Source organism: Rhinatrema bivittatum, chromosome 12, assembly GCF_901001135.1.
Source record: "Rhinatrema bivittatum chromosome 12, aRhiBiv1.1, whole genome shotgun sequence".
NCBI classification, from domain to species: Eukaryota; Metazoa; Chordata; class Amphibia; order Gymnophiona; family Rhinatrematidae; genus Rhinatrema; species Rhinatrema bivittatum.
This window is the reverse complement of record NC_042626.1, coordinates 11,627,647-11,644,142: the sequence shown is the minus strand read 5'-3', so window position 1 is coordinate 11,644,142 and position 16,496 is coordinate 11,627,647. Positions and strand designations below refer to the sequence as shown.

Genomic DNA, 16,496 nt, shown 5'->3' with positions numbered 1-16,496 from the left:
ATCAAGCGCCAGAGATAAATCAAAATTCCGTTTATGCATAAATAGAAGCAATTTCCCTCTACTGTCCGACTCCCGTCCTGTAGAAAGCAGTAAAGTCAAGATATTTTTTAATTAGCTCCTTTACTTTGTAACAATTTTTTCCAAACCACTCCTAACTCTGTGCTCTTAAATCTCCCCTCTCCCTAAATATGTCCCTATGTAACTGGAAAAAGAGAAGCTGTGATTAGGAACTCCATTTCCATCTAGAAGCTCTGTAAACGACTTGAGGTTTACCATCTTGCCAAATCTGAACAAAGAATCGTGGCTGTGCCCCTCTATTCAGGCCTCCAAAAAGTTTTAAAAAAACCAAAAACCCACCAAAGGGAATAAGCAGGGAAAGTCACAGCACGACGATGTTTAGATTTCTGCCCAGGGCTTCGGAGGTGGTAAATATTTTGCCTGGGGTTTGTTCGGCAGGGTGAAAGGGAGGGAACATGGAGGCTTCGGAAACCCGGTGGGGATGGGGGTGGGGTCAGTGTTTTGGCCCACAGGGCTCCAGCAGATGGCCAAGCGTGTCTGGATCACCCCAAGCAGGGGCCCGCAGCCTCGCAGCTGCAGAGGCGGGAAGAGCCCGACGGCAGCTGTGTACAACTGCCCCCCCCCCCAAGACTCACCCAAAGTCCCTAGTGGTCCAGCGGGAGGGTGGGGGGCCCTGCACAAATACAGTACAGTACGTGTGTATAAGTCGAGCCAGCTTTTTTTGTGATAATTTTCTGGCATAAGACTTTGACTTTTGCACGAGTGTATACGGCGTACACCATCCATAGCAGAATGTAAAGTTACACAGTGGGTAACCCCAGCTTGTGCTTGTGCATGCAAATACTTACACGCCCATGGCAAGTCACTTTCCCGGAACGCCCCTTGCTGTAATTACACGATGTTAGGTTCCATCTTAGGAGTTACCACCCAGGAAAGAGATCTAGGCGTCATAGTGGATAACACATTGAAATCGCTGGCTCAGTGTGCTGCAGCAGTCAAAAAAGCAAACAGAATGTTAGGAATTATTAGGAAGGGAATGGTGAATAAAATAGAGGATGTCATAAGCCTTTCCGGACCCCAACTGAACCTTAACGCACCCTCAATTTACTCTCAGACATTACCATAACATTGTAAATAATTGCTCTTTCTGCTAAATTCCTATCGCCTTTTTTTCTGCTCCCAGTTGTGTACCTCCCTGTTTTATTGTAACTGCAACGTTTCTCTTCGCACCTGTTAAAGTTTTATTTTATCTTCATTTTACACCCCCCCCTTGTTAAATGTAAACCAGCATGATGTGATACCCATCGCGAATGCCGGGATAGAAAAACACCAAATAAATAAATAATGCCTCTGTATCGCTCCATGGTGAGACCGCAACTTGAATACTGTGTACAATTCTGGTCACCGCATCTCAAAAAAGATATAATTGTGATGGAGAAGGTACAGAGAAGGGCTACCAAAATGATAAAGGGGATGGAACAGCTCCCCTATGAGGAAAGGCTGAAGAGGTTAGGACTTTTCAGCTTGGAGAAGAGATGGCTGAGGGGGGATATGATAGAGATGTTTAAAATCATGAAAAGAACGGGTAAATGTGAATTGGTTATTTACTCTTTCAGATAATGCAAGGACTAGGGGGCACTCCATGAATTCAACAAGCAGCATATTTAAAACAAATCAGAGAAAACTCTTTCACTCAACGCGCAATTAAGCTCTGGAATTCATTGCCAGAGGATGTGATTAAGGAAGTTAGTAAAGCTGGGTTTAAAACATGTTTGGATAATTTCCTAAAAGGAGAAGTCCATAAACTTGTTGCCACCATTAGTAGCTTGAGATCTAGTTAATGTTTGGGTACTTGCCAGGTCCTTGTGACTTGGATTGGCCACTGTTGGAGCAGGATACTGGGCTTGATGGACTCTTGGTCTGAGCCAATAGGGCATGTTCTTATGTTCTGTTCCCTCTTCCCATCTTCTGTTAGTCTAAAGGCAGGGGGTGTCAAACAGGGTGTCAGGACACCCTGGTGTGTCACAACAAGGGGTGCAAGGTGTGTCACCAAAAATTTGATATAGCATGCCTATGCTTTCTATTACAGCCACGGGTGCTTGCTGCTTGAGGAGGGCGCAGAGTAATGAGCTGGTGCTTAAAAATTCCTCATCACCGCTCCCTGTTGCTGCTTTTCCCACGACCCTGCCATCACCAATCCAAGCCAGAAATGTTGCAGGCATGCCGTATCCTGCCCCACGTTCCCGTCACACCTCCCCCTCCCCCACGCTTCTTGGAGTTTCAGTTTTTCTCGGTGTGCTTGTTTATAATTTATGGTCTTTTATTCAGTATTATATAAGAGTCGGTCTGTATTCTGCATGTTTGACAGAGGTGAGGGATTCTGCTGACTAGCATATCGTTTCTTTGTAGGAATCTCTGTTTCTCCAATAGTAAAAGCAGTCTTGCTTTTGTGTAGGTAAGGTTGTTGCTGTTCAGGCCCTGGGTGTTAGTGCTCTTATGGTGTGGCTGGTATGCTATATCATTTCTACAGCATTTCTTTAGCAGGTTTTCATGTTATTTCATAATGTGCTGGCAGGGAAGGGATTTTGAAGTATATTACGGAGGAGATATCAAAATTTGAATATGTTTTTTTGTATGGCGAGTTGAAAGGGAAAACGTCCTAACTCTGCTCTGTATAAAAACTCCAGAAGAAGTCAGAACTTTCTGAGGTTGACGGTGAAATGTCTATCGAAAAACTGTGTGGTGCATATGCGTATCAGTCTCAGATTTTTCACTGATACAGTAAGCAAAGTTAAAATTTGTGAAAAAAAGATTTAATAATGATATTTTATAAGCAGTTATTGAAATTAAACTATATGTTATCTTTCTCCCGCATCATTTTCAACAATAAAAGTTCTAGGATTTATTTATTTTTTTTAGTATAGCTGTTAAATGTAGTGTGCAATGTGTCACGCATGTGAACATCATCTGTCAGGTGTGTCGTGACGGAAAAAAGGTTGAGAACCAGTGGTCTAAAGGTGATGTTCTAATTTGTACTGCTAAAGGTTCAATCACAAAATGAAACTACAATAAGGAGGGGGCATCTCTGTCTTGTTCCTCTCCCCAAACTAAAAGCAGAGATGAGGCAGGCATTAACTTTGACCATGGCTAAGGGGTTATGATCAAAGCCAATGCCTCCAGTCCATCCAGTTCTCAGGGCACACCTACCCAATGTCAATTTCAGGATATCCACAATGAATATGCATGAAATACATTTGCATATAAACGGTGACAGTGTCACGCATGCTCACTTCACTCCTCCTGAAATACAGTCCGGTTGGGTGTGTCCCATGGACTGGGTTGAGAACATTTTAATCCATTCAAGGACCCAAGAACAGAATCTTCAGTGACGTGCAACCTCTCAGAGAAATGCGATTGCACCATGTGCAAAGCTTTTTCTGCATCTAATGACCATATTAATGCATGGTTCTTTTAAGGCTCCAAAGATCCAGCTGAGCTTTTTTTTTTTTTTAATCTGAAACTTTTCCATAGGAGTTTAAAATCTGCACCTGATATCCAGGGCTTCCTACGTTCTGTGGACACTCTCACCTTTATTTTTTGCTGCATAAGAAATGAACTATCCTCAGCAAGTAGCTCTGGCCGCATCCCACATTACCTGCAATCTCCCCTCCCTGGTGCCATTGATTCCAAAATATTCTTTAAATAGCCTTCCCCAAAGATTTTGCCACTCCTGGCAGATCAACACACCATCTTATCTGGTGCCCAACTGCCTCTCTCTTTCATTGTGTTGAAACAGTAAATTTTACCTGCTAATGTTATGATTTGTCTGTCATATAAACTCCTTTTACTGTGAGAACTTTTGCTTTCCTTGATGATTGTTAAATTAGACAACAGGTGGCAGCTTACCAGTAGAGTTATCTAAATCTCGCCGCACACTCCCTCGACCCCATCCCAATAAAACTCCTAAAGCAAATCCCCAACACCATCGCCAGACCTAGAGCAGACATAGTTAACCTATCACTTGAACAGGGCATTTTCCCAGACAATCTCAAATGCGCTGTCATCAAGCCAACCCTCAAAAAACCTCAGCTTGACAAATCCGACCTATCAAACTACAGACCCATCTCCAACCTTCCTTTTATAACCAAGATCATCACCAAACACCTGGAAAACCAGAGTATACTACCCACATCCAACACGGCTTCAGAAAACACTACAGCACGGAAACGCTACTTCTCACCCTCACCAACTCCACCCTCAGAGGTCTTGACAGTGGACACTCCTACCTTCTGATCTTACTAGACATCTCGGCAGCATTTGACATCGTCAACCATGAAACATTATTAAACAGACTAAGTGAAATTGTCCTATGCAACACTAAATTCAAATGGTTTAAATCATACCTATCAGACCGATCCTACAAAGTCAGATTAAATGCATCAGAATCCAAACAAATTCCCCTTCCACACAGTGTTCCTCAAGGCTCATCCCTCTCATTCATCCTCTTCAACATTTACATCCTACCCCTATGCACACTCCTATCTGAATTAAAGCTATCCTATTTCGTATACGCAGATGATGTTCAAATCCTGCTCCCCATAAAAGAGACCATTGCAAACACCCTAAAACTCTGGGACACCCACCTTCAGAAGATAACCCAGCTACTTTTGCAAATGTCACTTTACCTCAACCATAAGAAAACCGAAATTCTATACATAACTAACAACACTCAGCCACAACCACTCAACATCTGAGATGGTAGATAAAATAGTCCCCACAGTCATAGACCTTGGCACAGTCATAGATGGTGAACTAAACATGAAAAAAACACATCAACTCAATAATAAAAGATGGATTCTTCAAACTTTGATCCTAAAAAAAAGTCAAAGTGCTTCTCTACACCCATGACTACCGAACAAGCACTACTATTCTCCAAACTCGACTGCTGGACCTCTCACCCGCCTCCCTTAAACCGCTGCAATTGCTACAGAACGCAGCGGCAAGATCACGCACAAACTCCAAAAGATCTGATCATATCTCACCGATACTCAAAAACCTCCACTGGCTACCCAATTCCACTCAGAATACAATATAAAGTCCTAACTCTCATCCACAAAGCACTAGACAATGATAAGTTTGACTGGCTGAGCACGGCCCTTCATTTTTACATTCCCCAAAGAAACCTCCGACCCACTAACACCGGGCTCCTTCCAATACCTTCACCAAAAATGGCACACATGACCACAACACGGGATTGCGCTCTAACGGTAGCAGCACCCTCGCTCTGGAACAGCTTACCACCTCAACTAAGGCTGGATCCCACGACTCAATCCTTCAAAAAAACCTCAAAACATGGCTCTTTAAAAAAGCCTTTCCGACAGCTACCTAATGCCCATCTACCAATTGCGCTAAGAAAAACTTCCTCTCCCACCTGATCCTCCTGTCATCCTCCTTACCACCCTCCAACTATGCCAGCAGCACCTTCTTCCCTCTCTAATTCCAGAATCTTATCGACACAAGTTACACTCCACTAAATTCGCATAGACTAAGCTCCCCCATGACCCCCTGACATGCTATTAATACGAATAATATCCATAGTCACAACCAATCATGAAACCTTCAATGCTATCCACCGATTTTATTTAAAAGCTTGTATAAAATACCCTAAATCAAACTGTAAAAAACTTGTTCTATTCTAAGTCTAAATCGTTCTACTCTGTTATTCTGTGTTATACAGTTAAAAACAATTTATTTATTTATTTAGCATTTTTCTATACCGACTTTCCAATAACAAAATTATTGATCAATTCGGTTTACATTTTAAACAATAACAACAATGACAAGTAAATGTCTTACAATGAACAGGTCGAATTAACTTGGATTAAGATATATGGGGGTAATAACATAATTAACATGTGCGGTGCCTAATATAGGCTAGAGGCTGGGTTTTAATGATAGACTGCCAAAGATAATAGTCTGCCAAAGATAATAGACTGCCAAAGATCATGTGATTTCTAGAGAAGATCTATATAGTTCTCTAGCGTGTTACCACTGAGGGGATATTGGCAGGGATATTTCGCAGGTTGATGTTATGGGAAAGCTTGGTTGAATAACCAAGTCTTGAGTCTTTTTTTAAATGTAGTGGAGCATTGCAGTGATCTGAGCTCTGATGGGAGAGAGTTCCAGAGTTTAGGCCCAGCTGTGGAGAAAGCTCTTTTACTTAATAGAAATGAAATGAAATGAAATGACGGCAGAAGGAGACCAAATGGCCCATCTAGTCTGCCCCGCAAATTTTCTCTCTCATACTTATCTGTTTCTCTTAGCTCTTGGTTCTATTTCCCTTCCACCCCCACCTTTAATGTAGAGAGCAGTGATGGAGCTGCATCCAAGTGAAATATCTAGCTTGATTAGTTAGGGGTAGAAGCCGCCGCAATAAGCAATCTGCACCCATGTTTATTTGTTTTACCCAGACTGTTATACAGCCCTTATTGGTTGATTTTCTTCTCCCATGCCGTTGAAGCAGAGAGCTATGCTGGATATGCATCGAAAGTGAAGTATCAGGCACATTTGGTTTGGGGTAGTAACCGCCGTAACAAGCCAGCTACTCCCTGCTTTGCGAGTGCGAACCCTCTTTTCTGGATGTGTGAAGTATCAGTTTTTCTTCTCCCCTGCCGTTGAATCAGAGAACTATGCTGTATATGCATTGAAAGTGAAGTATCAGGCTTATTTGATTTGGGGTAGTAACCGCCGTAACAAGCCAGCTACTCCCCTCTTTGTGAGTGTGAATCCTTTTTTCCACATTTCCTCTTGCTGTTGAAGCTTAGAGCGATTTTGGAGTCACAGTAAGCCTGTGTATGTTTATTTAATAAGGGTATTGACTCCAGGCAGTAGCCGTCATTCTGGCGAGTCACCCACTCTTCATTGGCAGCCTCTTGACTTTATGGATCCACAGTGTTTATCCCATGCCCCTTTGAAGTCCTTCACATTTCTGGTCTTCACCACATCCTCCGGAAGGGCATTCCAGGCATCCACCACCCTCTCCGTGAAGAAATACTTCCTGACATTGGTTCTGAATCTTCCTCCCTGGAGCTTCAAATCGTGACCCCTGGTTCTGCTGATTTTTTTCCTTCGGAAAAGGTTTGTCGTTGTCTTTTGATCATTAACACCTTTCAAGTATCTGAAAGTCTGTATCATATCACCTCTGCTCCTCCTTTCCTCCAGGGTGTACATATTTAGATTCTTCAATCTCTCCTCATACGTCATCCGATGAAGATCCTCCACCTTCCTGGTCGCCCTTCTCTGTACCGCCTCCATCTTGTCTTTGTCTTTTTGAAGGTACGGTCTCCAGAACTGAACACAGTACTCCAGGTGAGGCCTCACCAAGGACCTGTACAAGGGAATAATCACTTCCCTTTTCTTACTCGATATTCCTCTCTCTATGCAGCCCAGCATTCTTCTGGCTTTAGCTATCGCCTTGTCGCATTGTTTCGCCGACTTCAGATCATTAGACACCATCACCCCAAGGTCCCTCTCCTGCTCCGTGCACATCAGCCTTTCCCCCCCCATCGAATACAGTTCATTCGGATTTCCACTCCCCATATGCATGACTTTGCACTTCTTGGCATTGAATCTCAGCTGCCATATCTTTGACCACTCTTCCAGTTTCCTTAGATCCCGTCTCATTCTCTCCACTCCTTCCGGCGTGTCCACTCTGTTGCAGATCTTAGTGTCATCCGCAAAAAGACAAACCTTACCTTCTATCCCGTCCGCAATGTCGCTCACAAAGATATTGAACAGGACCGGTCCCAAAACCGATCCTTGTGGTACACCGCTTAAAACCGCTCTCTCTTCAGAGAGAGTTCCATTTACCATCACACATTGTCTTCTGTCCGTCAACCAATTTGCTATCCAGGTCACCACCTCGGCACTCACTCCCAAGCTTCTCGTTTTATTCACCAGTCTCCTGTGCGGAACCGTATCAAAAGCTTTGCTGAAATCCAAGTAGATGACATCGAGCGCTCTTCCTTGATCCAATTCCTTGGTTACCCAGTCAAAAAAGTCAATCAGATTTGTCTGACAGGATCTTCCCCTGGTGAATCCATGTTGCCTCTGGTCCATTAATTCTCCTGACTGTAGATAGTTCACTATTCTCTCTTTCAACAGTGACTCCATTACTTTTCCCACCACCGAAGTGAGGCTGACCGGTCTGTAGTTGCCAGCCTCCTCCCTGTTCCCACTCTTGTGAAGCGGGACCACCACCGCTCTTCTCCAATCTCTTGGTACCACTCCTGTTTCTAGGGATCTATTGAACAGGTCACACAGCGGACCCGCCAGAACATCTCTGAGCTCCCTCAGTATCCTTGGATGAATCCCATCAGGCCCCATGGCTTTGTCCACTTTCAGGTTCTTTAGCTGTTCCCATACATTCTCTTCTGTAAAAGGATTTTCATCTATTCCTCTTCCCTCCAGTTTCTTGTTGTGTAAAGATGGTCCTTCTCCAGGGTCTTCTTTAGTGAACACAGAGCTGAAGTATTCGTTTAATATTTCTGCCATTTCTTCATCTCTCTCCATACATTGATCATTACCACCTTTCAATTTCACTATACCACTTTGGACCTTTCTCTTTTCGCTGATGTATCTGAAAAATGTTTTGTCACCATTTTTTATCTCCTTGGCAATCCTCTCTTCCGCTTGACTTTTTGCCAACTTGATTAATTTCTTTGTCTCCCTCAGTTGATACAAATATTCTTCTTTGTGTTCCTCCCTTTGGGAACTTTTATATTTCTTGTATGCTGTTCTTTTAGCTTTAATTTTGTCAGCCACCTCCTTTGAGAACCAGATAGGTTTCAATTTTCTTTTGCTTTTCTTTACATTTCTAACATATAGAGCAGTTGCCTTGGTGATTGCTCCTTTTAGATTGGTCCACTGCTGATCCACATCTCTTTCATTCTCCCATCCTTTTAGTTCTTCCTCCAGGTACTTCCCCATTTCCTCAAAGTCTGTGTTTTTGAACTGTAAAACTCGGGTCTTTGTGGTTCTTTTCCCTATTCTTTTAGTGATATTAAACCATATCGTTTGATGATCACTGGTGCTGAGGTGGGTGCCCACCTGGACATCGGAGACATTATCTCCATTAGTGAGCACTAAGTCTAGAATAGCTCCTTCTCTCGTGGGTTCCAACACCATTTGTTTGAACAAAGATACTTGCATGGCATCCACTGACTTCATCGGTGGAATTTGAAGGTTGTTTTTGTAGGCTTGTCTCACTGGTCTGGAAGATGTGTGGAGTTGGAGAGGGAATGTGAGCTCAAGTGGTGCCAGGTTGTGTATTGCCTTGTGGGTTAGTGAGAGCACTTTGAATAGTATTCTGAATTTGACGGGAAGCCAGTGTAGGCTTTTTAAGATGGGTGAGATGTGGTCTCTTTTGTTGGACTTGGTTAAGATCCTCGCTGCAGCGTTCTGCAGCATCTGTAGCGGTTTTATGGCGTTGGCAGGGAGACCCAGTAGAAGTGAGTTGCAGTAATCTATTTTCGTGAGAATGATTGCTTGTAGCACTAATCGGAAGTCTTTGAAATGTAGGAGTGGTCTCAGTCTTTTTAAGACTTGTAATTTGAAGAATCCATCCTTTACGATGTTATTTATGAGTGATCTATAATTCATTTGGTTATCAAGTATAACTCCTAGATTTCTGACTTGTGGGGTTATTGTTAGTTGAGTTGACATGATGGTACTTGGAAGTGTGTAGGTTCCGTTTTGGGAAATGAGGAGGTATTCTGTTTTGTTTTGATTAAGGATCAAGTTGAGGTTAGTGAGTAAGTTGTTGATGGCTTGTTGGCAAGAGTTCCAGAAGTCCAGTGTTTTTTGGAGAGATTCAGTAATTGGAATCAGTATCTGAACATCGTCTGCATATAAGTAGTGGACGAGATTCAGGTTGATGAGGAGCTGGCAGAGTGGCAGAAGGTAAATATTGAATAAGGTTGGAGAGAGTGATGATCCTTGTGGGACTCCTAAGTTGCAGGTGACTGGTTGAGATTCTTCCTTGTTGATCTTGACCTTATACTGTCTGTTCTGTAGGAACGATTTGAACCAGTTGATCCCGTCTCATTCTAAGCTATATTGTTGCTCCTATTTCATTCTAAACCATACTGTTACAGTTGATACAAAGTTACAATGTAAAATAAGAAGCCTAATTCTTCTTAGAACCCTATTGCACTGTAAACCATTGTGATATGCCAGATCGAACATCGGTATATAAAAATAAATAAATAAATAGAGTGTTCTAGTAACTGGAGCCAATAGGGTTAATCCCTGACATTACATTTTGGGAGGAAGCAGAGTGACATGGTTAATCCCTGAACCAGAACCAGCTGCTGATATCAGTCTGTGAGAGGAGGCAGTTAGTGCTGTAGCATTTTGAGAACCAGTTCAGCTGGGATACAAAACTATGTGCTGGCAACAAAACATTACTCAGGATCCTTAGATCTGACTGAAAAAGATGCAGCAATTAAACTCTGTGGACAAATTTATTTAAGTGTAGCAGTTAGTGTTATTGTGAAAATTCCTTTCTCTTTCCCTGTATGTTGTATTGCAGTTTTTAATCGCTTCTTTGTTCACTGTAAAACCTTTTAAATAATAAACTAGTTTATTAGCACTGTGTTTGCAGCTGATTAGTGACCCAGATGAGTTGCTATAAGAACCCAGTATTTTTAGTAAATGGTGAGTGCCTTTCTGAAAACCCTGTGATCTCAGGTTGTTGTGAGGTCAGTGTCCCAGAAATTTGCCCATAGAAGTGGAAACCCAGTTGATGTGTGTGAGGTTTCAGCAGGAGAGGCATGTGTGGAGGTGCATGTAAAGCACATGCAGTGCTTGCTGCGACCCTCAAAAGGCTATGGCTTTGATCCCTGGTGGATGAGAGGGATTGCCTCAAGGCATTATGTGGCACTCATGGTCAGGCCAATTCTCAAAATTAATTTTAACCAGGGCATGGCCAGATGCTGGGTAGGGTAATTTTCAACAGCATAAATCTGCTTTGAAAATTTGCATGTGAGTGTGGAACCTCTGCCAACACGCACACACAAAGGTATACCTACTTGAGAGCAGGTGTAACTCTGCCCCTCCAGAGCACCTCTTTGTAGTGCACAAAAGCTATTTTGCGTACTACACCCTCTATGACAATATACATTATTTATTGTCATAGAGGATGGGGAGCGACACTACATTATATTACTGGTATTTAATGATTGTTATCATATATATATATATGTTCATCTTTACCAATGTTAAATTATGTAAGCAAAAATATTTTTTATATGAGAATAAAGGATTTTGTATGCAAGACTAGTATATTTTATGTATAATTATATATATTTTGAATACTTTGAAAAGGCCCATTTACGCACATAAAACCTGGCATTTTGTCACATAAATTCTGGTGAAATATTACTCCCTAAGGGGCCAGTATTTACTAATCTGCATTTTCAAAGCTGTCTCCCTCTCCCTTCCTGCATCCTACCCCTACCCCCTGACTTTACTGCATCTTTCAAAGCGCCCATTTATTGAACGGTTAAATATAGCCACCTGGTTAAATTTGGAAGCTATATTTAACCATTCAGCTGGGAACAATATGCACAACCTCTTATCTAGCTAATAGCTTAGTCAGCAAATGAAGGCTCCTTGTAGCCACAGCAGAAGCTGGTTCCAGCTGAGCTGGAAGTCCAAAGTAGTAGGAGGAAATCACTGGAAAAAAAAACAACCCTTCTTATTTATTAACAAAGTCATTAAAAAAAAATATAAGTCTTACGCAGTCTGCATCAATGAACATCTGGACTTGTTTAGGTTTATTCATCCACAGCTTATACATAAGTAGATATTCGCTGGACTTAATTCATGAACATCCCTGATGAACTGATATAACGAACATCTTTGCTGATGAGAATTCATGGGCTCTGCAGAAGCGATCAGCAAGACGTACGCACCCAACGCCAACTTCCTCTCTGCCAAAGACGCTGCCTCGGTTAGAGAAACCTGACTCTCTCTTCTGCAGACAGTAATTTCCACCTGCACTTGTTTGTACTTGATTAATAGCAGTTTATGGACTTCTCCTCCAGGAACTTATCCAAACCTATTTTAAACCCAGCCATGCTGTCTTAATCACATCCTCCAGCAACAAATTCCAGAGCTTAATTGTGCGTTGAGTGAAAAAGAATTTTCTCCCGATTTGTTTTAAATGTGCTACTTGCTAGGTTCATGGAGTGCCCCCTAGTTCTTTTGTTATCTGAAAGATTAAATAGCCATTCCACATTTACCCATTCAAGACTTTTCGTGATTTTAAAGACCTCTATCATATCCCCCCCCTCAGCCTTCTCTTCTCCAAGCTGAACAGCCCTAACCTCTTTAGCCTTTCCTCATAGGGGAGACGTTCCATCCCCTTTATCATTTTGATCGCCCTTCTCTGTACCTTCACCATCGCAACTATATCTTTTTTGAGATGCGGCGACCAGAACTGCACACAGTACTCAAGGTGCAATCGCTCCATGGTGAGACCGTATGAGATTAGCAAGTAGCACATTTAAAACAAATTGGAGAAAATTCTTTTTCACTCAACTCAAAATTAAGCTCTGGAATTTGTTGCCGGAGGATGTGGTTAGGGCAATTAGTGCAGCTGGGTTTAAAAAGGTTTGGATAAGTTCCTGGAGAAGTAGTCCTTAAACTGCTTATTGACGGCATTAGTGGCATGGGATCTATTTTATGTTTTGGGTACTTGTAGCCTGGATTGGTCACTGTTGGACCAGAATGCTGGGCTTGATGGACCCTCGGTCTGACCCAGTATGGCAACTTATTTTGCTCTTATGTACAACTCCTACCCCATCTGTTTTTTTGGTTTTTTTTTTGGGGGGGGGATAAGTTTGAACTGGCAAATTTCTCCTGCTCTTTATTCTTCTAGTTCAGTCGGAACCAAGGCCAGGATCTGGCACCCTGGGCCTTCATTTGCGGCTATCCGTGATTTTTCCTCTATTTTATGACACCCCACACCCAATCCTCCAATATACCCAGGCTGCAGCCTTGCAATCCTTGGTACTGAATTTGACCACAAGTTGCCCCTTAAGCAATGGTCATGATTTCCTCCCCCTGTGAACTCTGCCTCCACTGCATCCCCAGCTCCAATGATCCAGGAAGTCAAAGACCCAACGCGGGGATCAGACCAGGGATCTTCCACATGGCAGTGCACAGGCAACTTTTTGGTCAGGAAGTCACAAATACAAAATTGCCCAAACATTTTCAAGTGTTTTCCTAAGATGCTATTTTTGGTCCATTCAATTTGGAAAAAAAAAAAAATGAAAATGGCCTCATTTATTGCATTTTTAGCATTCGTTGGAAATGAAGGCACATCCCTATCTCAGGGTGACCACTAATCAAAAACTCCCAGGTCCAGTCGTAACATATTAACAGATCCTAAGCAGCAACAGTGTTTGTTGATCCCTCACATAGCGCCTATAAGTGCAATTAATTTCTCTGACAGTCCCAAATGTACCTGCTGGTCTGCTCTGTTCAGAACTGATTATAAAGCTCACTATAAATAAATAACTTCCAGCTTAATAGAGATAGACATAGTTAACATTATATATGAAGTAGACAAGTTTAGGATGTGTGTCTCTTTCTAGATATGTGCACTTTTTTTTTTTAACACTCATACATTGTGTGCTGAAGATGCTAGCGCACACCTGAGGTGACACCGCGTCGTTCACTCGTCAAGAGTTTGGTACATCTCCCTTCCGTTTTGGTTCTGCCACTGGCACAGCAAGGCGAGCACCTTATGCTTATGGGAAAGCCACTTTGCTCAGGCAGGAAATGAAACTGTCCCTCCTAAAGGTAAATCAGTTATGATCTTTGAAACGGGGGACGAAAAAAAACAACAAAAAAACCCACAGCTAATATGGAACGGCTGACGTAGCTTTTCCATGATGGCTCAACACTGTACCTGGACCAGTGGGGTTCACAAGTTGGCCAGCGCCAGCAAATCCTGCCCGTAGCTGTGCTTATGTTTTTTTCCAAGCAGGCTGAGCTATGAATACTCTGAATACTGCAAATCTAACCTTTCCATGAACCAAAGTAATCTCTTTTTTTGACATCACTCATTTACACTTGAAGTGGGAGGATGCTCTTCGACTTCCAGTCATGCGCAGCTTAAGTTCAGTCTTTCTTGTGGCTGCTTCTAACATCCTCTGAAGCTTTCTTCTCGTGTGACAGCTACTGCATATTTCTCCTTAGGCTAGAACAGTTTATTCCTCACCCAGCGACTGTCTCAGATATGAGCTCATGTGTTGCATAGCCTAGGATCTGGTTTCTTCTGCACCCTTCTCTTTCTCACTTTCACTCATGCTCATTCGCATGCACACGCACTGCACTCTTAGATCAATCTTGCCTTTATCGCAAAGTTTTCTCAGGCTCAAGACAATCCCTGAGATTCTACAAAATGAGCCAGGTTTCTGTCTATCCTTAATTCAAATCAACTGTAGACCTTTCTCCTCACCACCTTCTCTTCTCCCGTCCCCCCTTTGTAATTCCATACGGTCCTCTCTTTATACTACATTGCAGTATCGTGTTACTGTGTCTTTGGCCTCTACAGCATCGCAAAATAATTCCATTACCGCTTTTGTTTTGCAGAATGAATTCTACAGTGAGTCAATGATTTACTAAGGCTTGGTTCCCATTCAGTGTCGATGGGAGGAAAAAAAATGAGTAGATCAGAGCCCTTGTTCGCTTTGTTGGCAGAGGACATCAGAAATGAGATCCCTCATTGACTATTATTCTGTCTGTTACAGTGACAGAGCAAGTGGCAAATAAAAAGGTCCCTGCAAAATTTGCCCTAGTCTGCCTTTCAGGATCATTGTGCTCACTGCAAACTAATTAGGTCTACTGTCATATTGTGACTGGAGCCTTTCGGGGCTCATGCTTGACTGCGTGCTGCCATGTGACAAGCCAAGACTTAACATTTCTACTAATTAGCTACTTCAATCTTAACTTCACTAAAATCCTGGATTGTACATTGCACAATGATGATATTGTTATTCAGCCTGAGAAAATGGAACACACTAGAAACATCTCAGATGTCAGAAGGGCTGGAGGGATACCAATAGTTGAACGGCGTGTGTTATAAATGGTCTGGCGTCTTGTAAATTTACTCTGGAATGTTTTTCCTGTTGTGAAGCCCTGGACTTGAAACCCTAACTAGTCTGCAAGACCACACATTTCTGTTCTGCCTTGGTGAATGTCAAGTTTCATTGACCCTTGAGCACGATAACTTCATCTTATCCTTGGGTGGGGTTTGTTTCTTGAGTCAATAAATCTTCTGATGCTTAACTTCCACAAGTTAATGCCACCTGTGCTTTGGGATGGATTTAAGATTCATGCAAACAGAAGGTAAAAAAAAAAAAAAAAAAAGGTAGATAAAGTGCAAGTGGGTTTGCTTTTACAGTATTGAAACTGAACATCTGTTGCAACTATGTTTAATCTCCTATGACTTCTAAAAGGGAAAACCACCCACAGGGGCAAAAATCTGCACGAAAAGCACGGTAAGGGCCTTGCTCTGAAAATTCAATAACTGGAACATAAAACCTGCCATACTGGCTCGGAACAACGATCCAGAATCGACAGTGGCCAGTCCGGGTCACTTCTGACAGATCTGAATAGTAAGATCTTTTCCCTGTCACTTATTTCCAAAAGTAAGAAGTGGCAATACTCACTTATGACTCATCCCTTATTTATTTATTTACAAGAACCTCTTGTCCATGCATCCAGAGTGAAGGTTCCGAGTGCATTGCATCATCGGAAACATTAATTTCGCAGAAATGTAAAACCAAAGATGTGGCAAAACAATGATAAGACGCATGCACTAAAATCAATCAACAGTTAACATAAGCAAGATAAAGAGACATTGAACTAAAAATGGTAACATTATAGCGCGGGAAAAGTGATTAATAGTGCCCAGACGCTAATTAACCTCCTCAAAATGCTTGGGTTAAATAAAAAGCTGTCGCTTTCTTCCTCAAATCCAAAACCGTTCAAGTCTTCCTTTATAACTTACGGAAGGGTGTTCCAGTACTTAGGCCTGGCTACTAAAAATGCTCGGTTCTGTGTTTGAACTGGACATCTTTCTCTGTGTGTGACAGAAAAGCATTTTATCTGAGGAACACAGCGGCCTTGAAGTCAAAGACATTTTCAGGACCTCTTTAAGATAGCTGGATCCTTCTCCCTTAATAGTACGACTGGACAAGATCCATTAACAGATGACGCAGCTCATCTGATTTCTCCACACTTGCAAAGCCTTCATGGGCTTCCAGTGCTGTGGAGAATCAGATTTAAGATAGTGATCCTGATTTTTAAGGTGCTTAATCTTGACCATATGCTCCGATGACAAATTGCACAGCTTAACTGCACGTTGACTGGAAAAAAAAAACAAAAAACACTCTTAACCGTAA

General features: G+C 42.3%; 1 long non-coding RNA gene across 1 annotated transcript in view; it reads right to left on the bottom strand.

The window, feature by feature from the left end:
- Positions 1-16,496, bottom strand: part of LOC115073809 — a 32,368-nt gene that overhangs the window by 2,696 nt on the left and 13,176 nt on the right. The window contains exon 2 of the long non-coding RNA XR_003852106.1: positions 867-1,004. This is a non-coding gene — a long non-coding RNA (uncharacterized LOC115073809). The remainder of the gene's footprint in view (positions 1-866; positions 1,005-16,496) is intronic.